Raw genomic sequence first — 19,705 nt, forward strand, 5'->3', positions numbered from 1 at the left:
TCTACCAGAGTCTGATGAGGTGACCCCCCCCCCCCCCCGGACTTTGTGGAAGGATAGTATAGTAGGGCCTAGCAGATATTTAAAATGTCCCTAGCCATAGTTGAAGTGCCAGAGAACTGGAGGATAGCTAATGTTGTTCTGTTGCTTAAGAAAGTCTCTTAAGTCTATATTTCTACACTATTCTTGGTTGGTGCAGCTGTAATGAAACCCAATTTCCCTCAGGATCAATAAAGTATGTCTGTCTGTCTGGAAGAATAAACCGAGAATTCATGGACAGGTAAGCCTGGTATCAGTTGTGGGTAATTAACTAGAAGGTATTATAGGGGACAGGATACATAGGTCCTTGCATAGGCAGGGCCTGATAGGGATAGTCAATGTGACTAGGGGAATGGTGGGTCATGTCTAAACAGTCTAATAGAATTTTTTGAGGAGGCTACCAAGCCTGCTGAAGGGAGGGTGGTAGATGTTGTCCGTATGGATTTAAACAAGGCATTTGATAAAGTCCTGCTTGGGAGGCTGGTCCAGAAGGTCAAGTCAATTGGCATTTAGGATTAAGTATTCAGTTGGATTCAACGTTGGCTCAGAGGGAAATTCCAGAAAGTGATGGTAGATGATTATCTGTCTGACTGTAGGCCTGCAGTGATCCCAGCAGGGATCGGTGCTGGGTCCGTTGTTGTTTATTGCCTATTGTATATTGTTTGCCCGTGGCTTACTTGTGACTTTCACTTACATCTGTGGCCTCCACCCTCTCTAGTCTGCATTAGTTGCTAAAGTTTGGTCAACTGTACTAATTATTCTAATATACAGTCAATATTTATGTTTTAACAGGCTATAGGTATAATTATATATTAAATGTGATGTTATAGGTGTAGATGAAAAATAAAACTATTTTAAAGCTTCGAATAGGATACTTTATTTATAGTATGTATAATATTCTTCTACCCAACAATGAAAAAGTGCTTAATATCATTACTTAGGGTAGTTAGTGAGACCCTTGTGACTGATGCAACTAATGAGTTTTTGAGTATCTGGTTGCAATTTGGTTAAAGAAAATCGAAGATCACCTCTTTTCAAAACATCAAGTCGCATATGAGCATTTTATAGCGGGTGAACAGCTCAACTAAAACCATATTCAACTAGATAATAGATAGGAAATCCAGTTAGAAACAACTTTGCTTTTCCCCAGTCCATTGAAAATTATTTTGAATATCACCAGTTATCTAGAAATTTTGCTTGCTGCATTTGAATTTTGCTTGATCTGATTATTCACATTCACCCCAAATGGATCCACCACCCAATCTGGAATATGCATCACCAACAGGTCTCTGAACCAAAATTACATATCAGTGTGCAGTTGTTTCAAATGATCAAGATCTACAATCCGATCATCCTCCAATAATTGTATTTTAAGAGGGGCCAGTGAAGGAAATGGCATAAACGCGCAATGTCCACTATTGCTGCTGAAGAGTTTGAATTTTCCAAGGAAAGCGGTAATAACCTTTTAGCATAATGTGAGACTAGTTTTGTCCTTTTAACTATTTGTTTAATAAATGCAGTTTTTCAAATATATCTGACTGATAAAATATGTCAGAGTAAGCAGCAACAATTCGTTCTTCAAGCTGCTTATCACTTAGAAATGCTGCAATACTGTCCCAAGGTGCAACAAAACAATGAAGGTAATTAGTCTTTGATAACCATTGGACTTCTGCATGCATTAATAGTCTTTCAAAATCATCTTTGTTTCCCTCACAAAGTTGTGAAAAAAGACATCTTTTAGTGCATTTGATTTGATTAAGTTAACAACCATTATTATAACAGTAAGTGTGTCATGCAAACATCCCAATTTTTTTGCAACCAAATGCTGACAGTAGATGACACAGTGAGTGCAAAAAAAAAAAATGCCAGGCACAGCATTTTCTAATGACCAATGAATCCTCTGCATTTTCCTACCATTGATGCAGCACCATCAGTTGCATAAGCCATTATATTTTCTCGTGGAATATTGTTTTCCGAGAAATTGCTCTTCAAAAATAGTTTGACCTGTGATATCTGTCTTAAGCTTTCGGGCAAAAAGCCTTTCCTCACTGGCCTGATTATCATTCAAAACCTAACATGTCATTGGAAGGACTTCATTATCACATAAGGTGCTTTCAGCGATTTGCAGGCCAAACTTCTTAATTTATGGTTGTTCAACTTACTGCTCTTCAGTGCAAGGCAAACAGAACCAGCCTCCTGCTGCATACATGCTGATTGGCCTTTCTGCAGACAGCCCTGCCCAATCTTCAGTTTGTCTTGTTAGTCATCACTACAATACGTCAATTACAACACTGGCCATGCCAGGCTTTCCAGATTAATCCCCTTCTGAGAAGGGTTTTGATTTGGAAAACCTGGCATCTTCTCACAGCCATTCAGTTGGAATTATATGTGGATGGTTCCCTATCAACAAGTAATTATCTATAACAAAGTAATCATAATCACTAGCTGATGGAGTATGTTGCGGGGTCATGCTTGCCTTCTCACCGTATAATCAGTGATTTGGGAGTGGATGTGGGCCATCCTGTGAACAGTGATTAGTGTGTGGTCAAGCAGGAACAGAGATAACCAACACACACATGCTAAGCTGTTTTGCTGCCTTGTTTGCATCATCTAGCATATTTTCCTAATTATTTCAACCAGGGTTCAAATTGTATTACATATATTCATTTCTTTTTTTACTTAATATTTTAGTGATATTTTATTAAAACAGTAAACTTATCATGGCTCATTCAGAAACACATCTGGCCCCCAGTTTTTTGTATTTTACTTGCGACCCCTACAAAATCCAGCGAGACCTCCTACGGCCTATGTTGAGAACCTATGATTTACATTAATAATTCCGACAATAATCTGGTAAACAGAATCAGCAAATTTGCTGATGACACCAAGGTAAGGTGTAGTGGATGGTGAGGAGCGCTGTCAAAACTTGCAAAATGATCCGGACCAGCTGGAAAATGGCTGACGGAATTTAACACAGACAAACGTGAGTTATTGTACTTCTGCAGGACAACCAGGATAGATTTACAGGGTGGATGGTAGGGCACTAAGATGTGTGGTAGAACAAAGAGACCTGGAAATTCAGATCCAGAGTTCCGTGAAAGTGGCATCACAGGTAGATAAGGTTGTAAAGAGAGCTTTGGCACAATGGCTTTCATAAATTAGTGCACTGAGTACAGGAGCTGGGATGTGATGTCGAAGTTGTACAAGATATATGTGTGGCCAAATTTAGAGTATTGTGTGCAGTTCTTATCACCTACTACAGTAAAGTTAACAATAAGCTTAAAAAGCGCAGAGTAAATTTGCATGGATACAGCAGGAACTTGAGGACCTGAGTCACAGAGATAGGTTGGATAGGTTAGGACTTCCTTCCCTGAAACACAGGAGTATGAGGGGAGATCTGCTATACAAAATAATGAGAGGTATATAGATAGGACGAATGCATGCAATCTGGGTGAGACTAGAACTAGAAGTCATAGGCTTAATGAGAAAGGTGAAATATTTCAGAGGAATCTAAGGGGGCATTTCTTTTGCCCTTGCAGTGCGGATATACAAAGCTATGCCGTTGAGTTAAATGCCTTCTCAGAAATTACCTGAGACAGAAGCTTCCTTCTGGGTTTTAATAAGATCTTACTTGTGAAACCGCAGAAAGTGAAGTAAAATAGGTATTAAATTTAATACAAAATTGCCGCATGCCTGAACGTACAAATACTATTCATTATTCCCACAGTCGGTGTTAACCAAGAGATACACACACACGCAACACAACTTAACTATGCCGTGAAAACGAGTAAACTCGTGGCACAATGATATCTTAATAAGGATAAGTGATAAACATAATCCTTCTTTCAAAATATATACATTAAATGTTTATGGCTATGAACAAAACTTAAGACTCACAGAACACATGCTTCAAAATGAAATCCAGATTAACCCATGCAAGAATGAACAGTTTACGCTCAGGAAGTGATGTTTGTACAAAACAAACTGCGCCTCTAGTGACCAGATCAGTACTACTTCAGCAGGAGGGTTTGGCGAGTATGGAATGAGCTGCCAGCTTAAGGGGTAGGTGCAGGTTCAATTGTAATATTATAGACATGTTTGGATATGTACATGGATGAGAGAGGCATGGAGGGCCGTGGTCCAAGTGCAGGTAGATGGCAACTAAGCAGCAAACCAGGCCAGCGCACAGATAGAGTCATAGAAACATGTGCTTTGGCCTAACTGTAGTGTTCCATGACTCTAACTGAGCTCACAACCCAAAAGTTAATACCTCTTGCAAATCTGAAAAGTCTTTTTTGATTCCAGTTAATGTAAATGTGTGCAGCAGTGGTCCCAGAGCCATATCTGTGGAACACACTAACCATCTTCTGCCATTCCAAATATATATCCTTTACGGACTCTCTACTTCAGCCTGAAACCAGCAAATGATCCTTGTATTTCTTTCCAAATCGGCAACTTATGAGCCAATTCATTGCTTTGTGGAAGTGCACCTACATAAAGATCAGTAGACAATCTAGTTAAATTACAATATCATTACCATTGTCTACTCGGTTACCTCCTAAAAAATAATTTTTAAATTCCATGCTTAAATGCAAAGTCATTACAGAATACTTTTGTTTCTATTTTTTTTGGTGGGGATTTTACCACTTATCTGAACATTATTAAAGTGAATAGTGTCTGATTCATAGAAGATAGCACAGTAAAGCATAGTATGAGCTCTTCAGCCCATAAAGCTTTGCCACCCATACAAACCTATTCCATGATCAGTCTAACTTTTCTTTCGTATGCAGCCCATTTCCCTCCATTTTTCTTTTATCATCGAAGAGCCTTTTCATTTATCCCTTATCTATCAGTCTCTATCACCACTCCTGACAGGGTGTTCCAGACACCTACAACTATCCATTTAAGGTGAGTGGAGGAAAATTTAGGATATCTCTCAACCTTCCACTACACACCTTAAACAGATGTCTTCTAGTACTCACCACTGCCAGCCAGAGATGGCTGAACATGCTATGCTTCTCATAATCTTATACATCTCAATCAAATCACTTCTCATTCACCATCGATCCAAAACAGAAAAACCCTAGCTCACACAACCTTCTCTCATACATGTTCTCTGATCCAGGCAAAAATTGTGATAAATCTCCTCTGCAGCCTCTCTAAACCACCCACACCCTTATAATGATATAACCAGAATTGAAGACAAAACAGTGTTTTACAGAGCTGCAACATTACCTCGCAGCTCTTGAACTCAGTCCCTGATCAATGAGGCCAGCACACCATACGCCACCTTAACCACCCAATGAAACTGAATGGCCATCCTGTACTCCATACTCAAGACTGATCTTCCAAAGTGTATCATTTCACATATTTCTGAACTAAATTCCATTTGCCACTTCTCTGCCCAACTCTCTGCACAATACACAATACCTCCAACCTTTGGGTCATTTGCAAACTTACTAACTCATCCCTTCACTTCCTCATCCAAGTTATGTGTGAAAATCAATGGATGCGCCCGCCACGATGCTGAGTTCTTCCACTGCCTCTGTCTCCGAGCCTATTTCTTTGGCAAGGACTCCCACCCCACAGTGATGACCCCTTCTCCCTTCTTCAACCCTCCTCATCTTCCTGAACACCCTACTCAGGTCTTCTGCCTGCTCTGGATCATTTCATTGCCAACTGCCGAAGGGACATTGATCGCCTAGACTTTAACACTCCTCTCTCCTATTCCAACCTCATTCCTTCCGAATGCTTGGGTCTAATCCTCTAACACTCCCTCCGCACTAATCCTAACCTCACCATCAGGAAGGGTAAGATGAAGGAACACATGCCAATCCTCATAGAGGGATCAGAAGTGGAGAGAGTGAACAGTTTCATGTTCCTGGCTGTCAAGATCTCTGAGGATCTAACCAGGTCCCAGCATATCAATGTAGTTATAAAGAAGGCAAGACAGTGGCTATACTTTATTAGGAGTTTGCAGAGATTTGGCATGTCAACAAGTACACTCAAAAATTTCTATAGTTATACCGTGGAGAGCATTCTAATAGGCTGATTCGCTGTCTGGTACGGAGGGGCTACAGCATAGGACCAAAAGAAACTGCAGAAGGTTGTAAATCTAGTCAGTTCCATCTTGGGTACTAGCCTACAAAGTACCCAGGACATCTTCAGGGAGCGGTGTCTCAGAAAGGCAGCTTCCATTATTTGGGACCTCCAGCACCCTGGGCATGCCCTTTTCTCACTGTTACCATCAGGTAGGAGGTACAGAAGCCTGAAGGCACACACTCAGTGAGCCAGGAACAGCTTCTTCCCCTCTGCCAACCAATTCCTAAATGGACATTGAATCTCTGGACACTAGCTCACTTAAAAAAAAATACAGTATTTCAGTTTTTGCACGTTTTAAAATCTATTCAATATACGTATATCATAATTGATTTACTTCTTTGTTATTATTATTTTATTTATTTATTTTTTCTCTGCTAGATTATGTATGGAATTGAACTGCTGCTGCTAACTTAACAAATTTCACATCACATGCCGGTGATAATAAACCTGATTCTGATTTATTGTCTCAGTGTAGTTTAGTGTGAAAACACACCTGGAATACTGTAGGCAAGTCTGACCTCCCTCGTCAAGACACATTTTTGAGAGAATGAGAACAATGAGGACTCTCTGGATTGATTCCTTGGCTACACCAGAGTGGGTAGAACGGTTGCTGTCTGAAGAGATGGACTAATTAAAGGTGATCAAGTTAAAGCAGCAGAAATCAGAGTTCAATTCCTGCCACTGTCCGTAAGAAACATGTACATTCTCCCCGTGACCACTAGGATTTCCTTCAGAAGCTCCAGCTTCCTGCCAAACACATTCCCAAAACATAGGAGTAATAAGTTGAGGGCATGCTGGGTTGGCACCAGAAGCACAGTGACACTTGCAGGCTGCCCCAGCACATACTTGGACAGTATTGTTGTTGATGCAAACAATGCATCAATGTTTCAATGGATATACCACAAATAAAGTTTATTTTTTTCGTTAGAATACAAATGTCTCTTGGGATATCACAGAATCAATTTAATGCTGATGTTTCTCCTGGTTGGAATCTCTAAAATCAAAAAAATCACATTCTCAGTTTAGAGCTGTGGTCATTCCCCTTTTCAATATTGAACCTTAAGAGTTCTCAATCTTTGTTAGCCATGGAGGCTGAGTTGCCAAATATATTCTTGAAAGGCAGCAATAGATCTGTGGGCAATCTCTTCTATACCTACTTCTAAGCACCTTAATCCTGTGCCCTCTTGTATTAGCCATTTCAGCTCTGGGAAAAAGCCTCTGACTATCCACACAATCAATGCCTCTCATCATCTTATACAAATCTTATACACAATGCCTCTTATCATCTTATGCCCTTCTGGCCCTCCTAATTCCATTCTTTAGCTCCTTTCTAGCAACCTTATAATTTTCCAGAGTTCCAACAGTACCTAGTGTCTTGAACCTTTTGTAAGCTTTTCTTCTTAACTAGATTTTCTACATCCTTTGTACACCATGGTTCTTTAACCCTACCATCCTTTCCCGGAACATACCTATGCACAACTCCATGCAAATGTTCCCTGAACATTTGTCATATTTCTGCATGCATTTCCCTGAGAATATCTGCTCCCAATTTATGCTCCCCAGTTCCTGCCTAATAGCATCATATTTCCCCCTGCCCCAACTAAATGTTTTCCCAAATTATCTGCTCCTATTCCTCTCCAGCACTACAGTGAAAGAGCCAGAGTTGTGGTCACTACCTCCAAAATGCTCTCCCACCGATAGATCTGACACCTGACCAGCTTCATTTCCCAATACCAGATCAAGTGCAGCTTCTAGTCTGGTTGGCTTATCAACATATTGTTTCAGGAAACCTTCCTGAACACACCTAACAATCTCCACCATTGAATAGTGAAAGGGACAAAAGTACCCAAATAAGGTTTCAGATACTTGGGAAGTACAGGAAAAAAAAATAGGCTGAAGACAGCAGCATGGTTTCCTTAAGGGAAAATCTTGACAAACTTATTGGAATTATTTGAGCAAAATAACAGGTAGGATAGATGAAGGAGAGTCAGTGGATATTGTTTACTGAGATTTTCAGAAGACCTTTCAAAAGATGCCATACATGAGGCTGCTAAACAAAATAGGAGCCCTTGGTAATACAAGAAAGATAGTAGCATTGAGAGAAGACTGGCTGACTTGCAGAAGGCAGAGTGGGAATAAAGGGGGCCCTTCTTCAATGGCTGCTAGGTTAGTAACTAGTGGTGTTCTGTAGGGGTTGATGTGGGGTCCTCTACTTTTCACATTGCACTCTGGGCACTTTTGTTAGATAACTCCTCAACCTAATCAAGTGGCCACTGACTTTGCTTGTAGTCTTCTGCTATTGTAGCCCATCCACATCAAGGTTCCACATGTTGCAAGTTCAGAGATGCATTTCTGCACACCACTGTCTTACAGTGTGACTATCTGAGTTACCATCACCTTCCTGTTAGCTTAAACTAGTCTGGCCTTAGTCCTCTGATCCCTCTCATTAACAAGGCATTTTTACCCACATAACTGCTGCTTCACTGAATGTTTTTGTTTGTTTTTCATACCATTCCCTGTAAACTCTCTAGACTTGTGGATGAAAATCCCAAGCAATTCGCATTTTCTGATACTCAAACCACCCTGTGTGGCACCAACAATCAGTCCATGGTCAAAGTCAGTTAGAGCACATTTCAACCACATCCTGATATTTGGACTGAACAACAACTGAACCCCTTGATTTTGTCTACATGATTTTATCCAATTAATTGCTGGCACATGATTGGCTGATTGGATATTTGCATTAACAGGACACTAAAAGCAGCTGCGCAGGTGGACTCTGTGGTTAAGAAAGTATCTGGTGCATTGGCCTTCATCAACCGTGGGATTGAGTTTAAGAGCCGAGAGATAATGTTACAACTATATAGTACCCTGGTCAGACCCCACTTGGAGTACTGTGCTCAGTTCTGGTCACTTCACTACAGGAAGGATGTGAAAACTATAAAAAGGGTGCAGAGGGGATCTACAAGGATGATGCCTGGATTGGAGAGTGTGCCTGATGGGAATAGGTTGAATGAACTTGGCCTTTTCTCTTTGGAGTGGCAGAGGATGAGAGGTGACTTTTTCGAGGTGTATTAGATGATGAGAGGTATCGATCGTGTGGATAGTCAGAAGCTTTCTTCCAGGGCTGAAATGGCTAACACGAGAGGGCACAGTTTTAAGGTGCTCGGAAGTGGTACTGAGCAGATGTCAGGAGTAAGTTCTTATGCAGAGAGTGGTAAGTGCGTGGAATGGGCTGCCAGTGACAGTGGTGGAACCAGATACGATAGGGTCTTTGAAAAGACTACTGGATAGGTATATCGAGCTTAGAAAAATAGAGGGCTATGCATAACTGTAGGTAATTTTTAAAGTACATGTTCAGCACAGCTTTGTGGGCCGAATGGCCTGTATTGTGCAGTAGGTTTTCTGTGTTTCTATTAACAAGCAGGCACACAGACGTACTTAATAAAGTGGCCACTGAGTGTACATTAATGATCTGGGTGACATTACTGACAGCTTTGTGGACGATACAAACATAGGTGGAGGAGCAGGCAGTGTTGAAGAAGTAGGAAGTCTGCAGAAAGACTTGCATGGATTAGGAGAATGCACAAAGAGGTGGCAGTTGAGATACAGTGTGGCGAAAGATATGGTCACGCATGTTAGTAGAAGGAATAAAGGCATATACCATTTTCTAAACAAGGAGAGAATTCAGAAATTGGAAGTGCAGATGGAATTAGGAGCCCTAGTGCAGAATTCCCTAAGGTCAACTTGTAGGTTGAGTCAGGGTAAAGAAGACATATGTAGTGGTAGTACACATTTCAAGAGGACTAGAATATATTAAAAGAAGGACATCATGCTGAAGCTTTATAAGGCGTTGGTCAGACCACAAATGGAGTATCCTGAGAAGTTTTGGGCCCATATCCAATGTGCTGGCAATGGAGATGGTTTGGAGGAGGCTTACAAGAATGATCTGGGGAATGAAAAGATTAACACATGAGATATATCTGATGGCTCTGGGCCTCTGCTCATTAGAGTTTAGAAGAAAGAGGGAACATTTCATTGAAATCAATCAAAAATTGAAAGACTTAGATAGAGTGAACATGGAGATGATACTTCCTATAGTTGGGGAGTCTAGCAGTGGAGGGCACAGCCTCAGAATAGAAGGACGTCTCTATAGAACAGAAATGAGGAGGAATTTCTTTAGCCAGCAGGTAGTGAATCTGCAGAATTCACTGCCACAGACATCTGTGGAGGCCAAATTATTACACGTGTTTAAAGTGGAGGTTGATGGGTCCCTGATTAGAAAGGGAGACAAAGGTTATGGGGAGAAGACAGGAGAATGGGGTTTAGAGAGAGAGATAATCAGTCAGCCATGATGAAATGGCAAAGCAGGCTTGATGGACTGAATGGCCTAATTCTGCTCCTATGCCTTATGTACTTCAAATGTTACAATATGACTGCCTTGACATTCCTCCTTTCCTTATTTTCCACTTCATTCTTGGATGCAATATCCATCAATGAATCGTCTTTTACTTTTTTAAAAAATGTATTTGGTTACAGAGGAATGCTGTATACCTCATTGGGACTCCACTCTATTATCTTTACCTAACTTATATGAACAATTAAGTTTCAGGCTATTAAAATTAATATTCTATTTTTTTAAACCATGCTTCCTCAATTTATCTGCATATTTATTCTTCCATCTCTCTTCCATTATTAGATGTGTGATTGATCCTTTATCATCTTGTATCTGTATCCATATGGAATTTATGTTGATCTTCTTGACAGCTGTATGCTTCCCGTCATGACTGTTTCTAATTGTATTCTACCCTGCAATGTTTAATTCCCTGTACTGATTTTTCTGTATTCATGCCTGAGGCTCATTTCTTTTATACCCTTGCACTGGGACTCATTTGCCAGTTCCCAGCTAACGCTACACTAACGGATCCTGAATCTTTTAGATAACTAGAAAAATAAAAAAAAAGTGATTTATGGACAGTGCTGCGGGAACTTGGTGACTTACCATTTAAAGATGCAGCCCGACTCAGGATCATCCCTAGATTCAATTCTTATTAATTGAGTGCAGAAAGTTAGGTAAGAAAATGAACAACCATTATTGATAGGGCTTCCCCCTATTGTTCCTCCAAGGCGTTGTTGCGTATCCTAAAGGGGCTTTGGGGAAGTAGAAATCAGCGGGGCGGGGCGGGGGGGGGGGGGGGAGGTCAGAAATAGCACACTAAGGAGACACGAGACCTGACAGATTGTTAGTAGAGCAGGTACTCCCAAACAAAAAGGATGAGGCACTGGAACACAGGAAAAACCATAGCTCTGCAAGCGGTGAACACTTGTTGTCACAATGCATCTGAAAGTTGGCAATCTCATCTGACCTTACCCACCAAAAAGACATTATTAGGGATGCATAAAATAGCAACCAGGGTGCCCAACAGTTCCCCTTGACCTGTGGCATGGAATGAATTCATGCAATTTAACAATTGGTAACTCAAGTATCCCCTCTCAGACTTCTCTGCAGATCTATGGAATACAGCACTGGCCGGAACCAAATGGTGAAATAGAGCCAATCAGTGTACCTGCTGACTCCAAAGGTTCCTCTTGAGGTGTTCAGAGCTATCCTGGCTTCATACATGCAGTCAGGAACCATATTTGGGGATTATGAGATCTTACGTGATTGCCGAACACCACACCTCTTCCGACTACATTCAGATTCCAATTTGAATCTTTGTCAGAGTGTGGAAAATCTCATACAAATGGTGAAATAATACCTGTTGTATAAGAAATGCTCACCACTGTTCTCAAAATGGATACTAGTATTTTAAAATCAATTCCTCTGAGTAATAACTTTGCAGTTTGTCATATCGACGAAATAAGTGAAAACGCTGAGCGTCAACTATACACAGAGCTACAAAAAACAGAATTTGGGATACAACTGGATGAGCCAACTGTGTGAGACAATGAGGTGTTGCTAATGGCTTATGTATGGTTTTTCAAAAATGGAAAAGTTTATGAAAAGATTTTCTTTTGTAAAAAGTTAAAAAGAAATATCAAAGGAGAATCAATCTATTTTGAGCTCAAAATGTAAATTGAGGATAAAAGTATTCCGATTAGGAACATGATTTATGTGCAACAGATGGAGCACCATATATACACAGGTTCATATGTCTAGGGTAGGTAATGATTTGGGTCCCACCAAACTGGGAGGGTGAGATGTCTCGCCCACCCGAACCCCGACCTGCGCGAATACTATGTAAGTACTGCCCCCAAACAATTAACCATGGGCAAGAAATAACAGCTCGTACATGGCATACAATTATAAAGTAAGTATATTTACAAATGTCAGCTTTATCGAACAGTTAATAGGAAAAAGAAAAGAAAAATAAATAAAAAGGGGTCCATTAGTTAACCCAGTCCAAATGTGCACATATATTGGAGCTCATCTTGAAGTTGTCTTTGCCTCACACGCTGAACCCTTGACCTGCATGAAAGCGTACACCACTTTCCGAATGTTGCTCAAAATCCATCTTGAACAAATGAGCTCCCCCATGGTCCTTCTCCTTGAAGATATTCATCTGCACAAAGTACCTTGTGCACAGGGACAGCATCCTCAGCCATCTTCCCTCCTGTCTTCTCCCAGCCCCGCCAAAACGATTTGACCCACACCAGTGTCCGTTACAAAAACTGCTCTGCTCAGCGTTCTCTAGAGCCTTCTCCAAATTCCACCATCCTGATTGGCTGACACAACATTCCTAAGTTGAACAACAAAGCCCCTTATCTTAGCTCAAACCCAAACAGGCTGAAAGCAGAATAGACTGCTTTTACTGAATTGTCAAAATGAAATACCACAGCACAGCAGTAAAAACCCTAACCACAACCCTTGCAGAAAACCATCAAGCTCAAGCATCACATTGATATCAAAGCTGCTGTACAGCACACAGATACTGTATAAGCTAGGTTTAAAAAAGCAGAATCATTTTCCTCATGTTAGCATATGGCAATATGGTAGACATGCTTTTACATTATGGGAGTGCTGGAAAGTATATTGTGCCCAAGAGGGGTGTTTGCAAGTATGAAAGTGCAAACTTGTGCAAAATGGGGGAGCATTGGGCCAAAAAAAGGTTGGAAAACACAGTTGTATGCCATAACAATTGTTGCTTAGCAGCAGCAGAACAGTGCAATACATAAAAATAAATTACAAGAAAAAAAGGAAAGAAACTGTTCGTAAAACATTGAGTGTGTGTCTTCAGGCTCCTGCACATCATCCTTAATAGTACCAATAGCGACATGGGTTAGGTGATGATGGATAATGCCCTTTTAAGGCATCACCTTTTGAAGATTTTCTCCATGCTGGGGAGGCTAATGCTTATAATGATGGAGCTGGCAGAATTTTTCCTGAACCTGTGCAGTAGCCCCTTCGTACCAGACTATGATACAATCAGTTGGAATGCTCTTCACAGTACAGCAGTAGAAATTTGTTCAAGTCTTTGATGAAATACCAAATTGCCTCAAATTCTTATTGAAATATAGCCACTGACGTGACTTCTTCATAATTGCATCAATAATTCAGGAGATATATTCAGAGAAGTTGACACGCAAAAACTTAGAACTGCTCAGCCTTTCCACTGCTGATCCCTCAATAAGGATTGGTGTGTGTTCTTTTGACTTCCCTTTCCTGAGATCCACAGTAAATTCTTTGGTCTTACTGATGATAAGTGCAAGGTAATTGTTGCAACATCACTCAATCAAGTATCTCACTCATTTATCCCTCCTCATCACCATCTAAGATTCTGCCAACAACATTTGTATCATCGGCAAATTTAAAGATGGAGTTTGAGCTGTGCCTTGCAACATTGTCCTGATTGTATAAAGACTAGAGCAGTGGGCGAAGCATGCATCCTGGAGGAGCACCTGTGGTGATCATCAGAGAGAGGAGATGTTATTTTTGATCTGCACTGACTGTTGTCTCCCAATGAGGAAGTCAAGGATCCAGTTGCAGAGGGAGGCACAGAGGCCTAGGCTTTGGAGGTTGTTGATTAGTACTGAAGGTATAAATGTGTTGAATGCTGAGTTGTCATCATTAAACACCACCTGATGTAGGTAATGCTGTTATCCAAGTACTCTAAGGCCTAGTGGAGAGACAGTGAAATTGCATTCGCTACAGACCAGTTGTGGAATAGGCAAATTTCAGTGGGTCCAGGTCCTTGCCTAGGCAGGAGTTAATTTTAGCCATGGCCAAACTCTTAAAGCATTTCACCTTGCCTTGCAAAGCTCTGGAAGTCCTAGGTTCTTCTGGAAGATTTGTACCAAGACGAAATTTATTGAGTTTTGCAGTCAGAGGCAATGTTTAGCTCCACCTGTTGACTGCAAAAATGCAGTTACAGTCTCCCTTGCAGCCTTAAATTCCACTTTCGTAGGGCAGGGATAGGAGTTGGGAGAAAGCATGAAATAAATTAATCTGTCCTGCAGGAGGGTCTTGGCCCGAAATGTTGACTGTGTTTTGTTTCCATAAATGCTGCCTAGCCTGCTGAGTTGCTCCAGAATTTTGTGTGTGTTGCTTGGATTTACAGCATCTGCAGATTCTCTTTTGTTTGTGAAATAGATTAATCAGTCTCATACTAATCTCATATTGAAAATCTGATTGCCTTTAAAAGGTAAATCTCATCAACAGTTTTGTCAGAAATCATTCTAATCAGTAGGATCTGACCCACGATTTCTGATCTCATCTGAATAATATAAACATCATGCAATATAAATGGCTATATAGCTCAAAAATAAATTATGCACCAGAAAACATAACAAAACATAACAGAATCATAAAGCTTTCAGTATAACCCTGACCACAGCAAAAAGAAATATGTCCTGAATACATAACTTTTCCATTACATGCTCCTGTCTACATTAACAACATTGTGAGTTTCAAGTTCCTTGGTGTGAACATCACCAATAGCCTGTCCTGGTCCAACCACGTTGATGCCACAATTAAGAAAACTCACCAATTGCCTCTATGCCCTCAGGAGGCTAAAGAAATTGTCACATCCTTCTTGCTCCTTATCAAGTTTTATTGATGCACCATAGAAATGAATCTGTCTAGATGCATAACGGCTTTATATAGCAACTCCTCTTCAAGTGACTGCATGATACTGCAGGGAGTTGTGGACATAGCTCACCACATCACATCACCAGCCTTCCCTCTGCAGATTCACGCTGCCTCAGTAAAACAGCCAGGATAGTCAAAGAACCCACCTACCCTGGACATTGTCTCTCCATCCGTCTCCCATTGGAAAGAAAATATAAAAGTCTGCAAGTCCGTACCACCAAGCTGAGGACAGTTTCTCACCAACAGTTATCAGACTCTTGAACAGACCTCTTGTACGATAAGAAGGACTCTTGGCCTCACACTCTACTCATTATGATCTTGCACTTCTTCATCTACCTGCACTACCACTTTTTGGTCACTTTTACACTTTATTCTACCTTATTATTGCTTTAACCTTATTCTAGCTCAATGCACCCTGTTCTGCACGAAGAGAATGCAAACAAGCTTTTCAATGTATCTTGGAACATGTGAGAAGAATAACCAGGTTGCTTTATTTCAAAATTATATACCAAGAACGAACACTGCAATATTCCTGGTGCTCTCATAAAAGACGCTAAGCCTTTCTGATAACTTGTTACAGCTTACTTTTTGAGAAGGGTGAATTATTGATATTATTTTACAACTGTGCATTGAGAAGGTTATCATTAGAAAGCACCATGAAATGAATCATATTTTCTACAGTGAAAATGTCAGAAATTTATTCTTAGAAGAAAAAAAAATCCCTATAAAAGGTGAGATGATGCTTTTAAAAATATGTAGCAAATTAAACCAAAATATTTGGGAAGATATGAAGGATTATCTAAAATAGGGGCATCAATTTTTCAACTGCCTGAGCACTGCAGACTGCACTCGGTCTGCCTTTGCCCTACTATCAACTAACCTCCTTTCCCAGCACCCCCCCCCCCCAACCGCTGCAGTCACACAAACCCCTTGTAACCATACCCCTGCAGGACCAGTCAAATTTCAGCTATGTGGCAGAGCATCTGCGACCGGTGACTCAACCTCAGACAGGAAATTCTGAGGAATTGGCCTTGAGACAGACCCAACAGTTCACTGACTGATTCAATATCATAGAATTCCTTTTAAATATCTATGAATAGGAACATTTATAAATAACCCAAAAGAATTAAAGGGCTTAAATAATACTAATATTAATACATTTAACTGTAAGGATTTAAATAATACATGTTTAATATGTTAAAATTAAGTAGAATAAATTTTTTAAAAGGTCAAATCACATCCTGCACTACAATTTCTAATTCACATTGGTGAGTCCATTCGCATAAATGTGGCTGCACTTCATCCACCAGCTGTGGTTAGCTTCCTAGATAAGTTGTGTATCCAGGCTTTCAGCACTGCATGGCCAAGCTCTGCCAGGGCATTTCTGAATTCTGGGCTGCGTGTGCAGACACAAAAGCCAACATCACTGAGAGGACCTTGCTGGGGATTTCTACTGAACCAATACAAGATAAGTACTTCAGCCATTAAATAGACTGATGATGATGGGCTGTGTGAGAACCATGTGACGAGGAAAAAACAGAATGTTGGCCAGAAAGAACTACAGTCTTCAAATCAGTGGATTCAGATGAATCAAGGACCGGAAATAGGCAAACCAATTGTCTTTGTTTCCCTCCATTTTGTGAACTCTGAATTGATTTTTGCTCTGGGATAATCTAATCAGAGCAATTGAATGTGGACACAAGGAACTTTAGCTAATGACCTGCTAAACCTGAGACTATAAATAGTAGCTATTTATTATGTTAAGTGGCAAGCTTGCAAGAGAAGCAATCTGTAATTTTGTTAGACTCAGTGTCTGGGTCACCTAGTTTTACGGGGTTTGAATCAGTCAGAGTTGAAAGGAACAAAGGCACAAGGCTGAGGGCAGAGACCATAGAACAATGTTGATTGTAGCCTTGGACCAGAGCCAGTAAGAAAGTGATCCAGGGAGGTCAGGTAACCAAAGCCAGTGGGATGGAGATAATCAGTTCAACTGATGAGGAACACTATAAGAGTCAGGATTTTCAAATACATGACAGCAATAACTCTTCAGTAACCAGACAGCAACCATCGCTGATGAGGACACACGGAGATCAGGACCACAAGGAATGCCTGGCCAGCGAAGGCTCCTTTCCTAGATAATACCCTTTCTCCTCATTGACTGTTCATGGAGGGTCTTGGAATTCTAGTGGGTGTGCACTCAGGTACATAGTTTGTGAACTCATGGGCGTTTTGTGGAAGCAATAAACATTTAGTAAATACAGATTTTCTCTGTGCCTGTCAAATCATTATTACTAAGGGATAGATTCTTATGACAGCAGAATCCTTCTTGCATCTACAGATATAGAATGGAAAATATAAGGGAATACTAATCTTCACAATAAGAAATTAACTGAGATCATAGCTGGGGTACTTTATGCAACTGGTTATGACTGTGCACATAATGACGCTGTAGTACAGATCCACTGCAAGGGTATAAGAATTGAGGAGTTTCAGTTACAAAGATAGCCTGAAATGTCTTCTGTACTTTATGGAGTCAATTTGTTCATTTTCTGCTTTACCTTGGGTTAGCCAGAACTGTTTTGTATTTTATATTTGTATACATCTTGGTGAAGCACTTTCAGTACTGGCTGAATTTTATTTCAGTAACTAAATTGTGTACAGTACTTATACTTACACTTAACTTTGTATTTCTCCCTGGGGTGCTCAGAGAAAATATGTTACTCTCTGCAGTTGCAGGCAACAACAAGCCTCATGAGTTGTATCAAGTTTACTCAATGATCACTACAGACCTAGCAGGACTAAGAGGTGCACTGTGCCTCTGCAGTTGCTAAAGAGTCAGAATAGAGCTGAGGGAAAATACACAATAGATTTCAGTTCTCTGTTCAGTTAAACTGTTTGGTTCCACTCTTAGATAGCCATCATTTGGCATCAAATCATACCAGCTATTTTAAGCTTGCAGTCCACGTACTTAAAAGCAACAGTAATAGGCTAAATTTTGCAGTCAAAAGTAAAGGAGGCTGAGAGGAGTCCATCCATCACTTAGCTCTAGACTGCTCATTATCAACATCTATTCCTGTCAGATGTCAGATTAAGGGAAATCTCCGGCATTCAACAGTTGTAAATGCTGTCAAGCTGATCATAAGAAATAATTCTTTAAACAAGGAAAAAGAACAATCTTAACCAATATTATAAATATTTCACAGAGCACAAGAACATGCACACAATTATTGTTAAAACTAAAAAGTTAAAAAATCTGCCATATTTTGAAATTTATGTGAGGGAATTATGATTCTTTCTCTCTTCATCACTGATTCACTTACTTACTTTGTATATTTTAAAGGAGCCATGAGCTTCAATAGGTGTCTAAGCAGTAATTTTGGACCAAGATGCCATTAAAAACCCACTTTGACCCAACCTACTAAATAATTCCAACTTTATCTGATCCTGCTTTTTGTCTATTGTGATGGACACACCTTGTAGAAAATTTCATTGGACGGGGGGTGGGAAGAGAGCTAGAGCCAGATTTGCTCAAGGTTGCAGAGAATTATAGTCATGCAGTCACATATGCCAGTGGGAACTGCCTAATGCAGGGAAATGTGGGACATGGGACAGCTTACAATGCCAACATAACAGTGTTGAAACAGAGGCAGGAGCACGCAGCCTGTCTCTCTGAACATTAACTACACCATGAAAACAGGTGCAGGTGAATGGCACCCAAATAAAGATGGCTGTAGTCAGAAACACATTCAGAATGGACAAATATCTGATCCGACTGTAGACAAGTGTACTGCCACCCTCCGTAACACACATGTACTGTGACTGCATTTCCACAATGTTTCATTACATGTTTGGGCTTATTAAAGCCTCCTGTGCTGGAAAGAAAAATCTAAGAGACACATGCGACCTAAAAAAAGTGCGTATGGGAAGGGGGTTAGCTATACACCTATTCAGTCTGCTGTTATTCCATAAAATCAAATGTGAGATTATATATAAAATGTAGTTGCCACCCTCTCTAAATTCCTGTATTTTCCCAATGACTAAAAATCTATCAAACTCTGCTTTGAATGTACCAAATGATTGAGCAGCTGTTATGTTTTAGGGTAGAGAATTTTATCAAATTGTATCTCAGAGAAGAACTCAATCTTCAATCACTGCCAACACATTAGTTATGATTCTGTGTAAAAACTTATTATCACATTACCCTTACAACTTACGAGGGTGAAACTAAATCTTAGAGTATTTAATTTTAAGAATACTTCAGGAAGCAGGGTAGTCAGGCTGAGATTTTTGAGAAAGTGACTGCTGCAGTTAACATTCACCACAGAAAATTTCATGATTCCAGTGAGACCTGTGTCAGCATTAAATAAGATAATGACTAAATTGAGCATTCTCATCTCAAAACCATTGGTCTTCTCATCATAGTTCTAAGTATGTAACCCATAAGGCAAAAATCCCTAACTGTTAATTCAGCAGAGAAGG

At 40.2% G+C, this 19,705-nt stretch overlaps 1 protein-coding gene across 2 annotated transcripts in view; it reads right to left on the minus strand.

Moving 5' to 3' along the window:
• stxbp6 (syntaxin binding protein 6 (amisyn)) overlaps positions 1–19,705 on the minus strand; it is a 340,603-nt gene that overhangs the window by 19,248 nt on the left and 301,650 nt on the right. The gene's annotated exons all lie outside the window — the stretch shown is intronic.

This window comes from Hypanus sabinus, chromosome 2 (genome assembly GCF_030144855.1).
Source record: "Hypanus sabinus isolate sHypSab1 chromosome 2, sHypSab1.hap1, whole genome shotgun sequence".
In the NCBI taxonomy this organism is placed as follows: Eukaryota; Metazoa; Chordata; class Chondrichthyes; order Myliobatiformes; family Dasyatidae; genus Hypanus; species Hypanus sabinus.